The sequence below is a fragment of the Capsella rubella genome, unplaced genomic scaffold (assembly GCF_000375325.1).
Source record: "Capsella rubella cultivar Monte Gargano unplaced genomic scaffold, Caprub1_0 scaffold_14, whole genome shotgun sequence".
NCBI lineage: Eukaryota > Viridiplantae > Streptophyta > Magnoliopsida > Brassicales > Brassicaceae > Capsella > Capsella rubella.
Genome location: NW_006238910.1, coordinates 247,694 through 248,222, shown reverse-complemented (window position 1 = coordinate 248,222; position 529 = coordinate 247,694).

Sequence of the window (529 nt, the reverse complement as noted above, 5' to 3'; positions counted from 1 at the left end):
TTAGAAGTGAGGAGAAAAACTTGCTGAAATTTGGTCCAAAATGTGCTAAGAACCCCAAAGATGTCTTAGAAGAAGTAAACGGGTTGCCTAGTGTTATTTGGGGTTCGAATATGTTAAAATACAATGAATTTGATTGATTACAAGTGCTAGAGATGCATGAAGAGTGTTAGAAGTGTGTAGAAAAGACTTGACTTAAAATTTTGTCCGAAATGGGCAAAGATCCCATAAACATTGCTTTGAACCATTAAATGGCTTGTCTAGTGTAATTTGAGGTTAGAATATGTTAGAATACAATAAATTTGAGTGATTACAAGTGCTAGAGATGCAGGAAGAGTGTTTAGAAGAGTGTAGAAATACTTGTTTAAATTTGGTTCAAAATGGGCTAAGAACCCACAAATATTGTTTTGAAGAATTAAATGGCTTCTCTAGTGTTATTTAGGGTTAGAATATGTTAGAATACAAAGAATTTTATTGATTACAAGCGCTAGAGATGCATTAAGAGTGTTTCGAAGTGCGGAGAAAATATTGC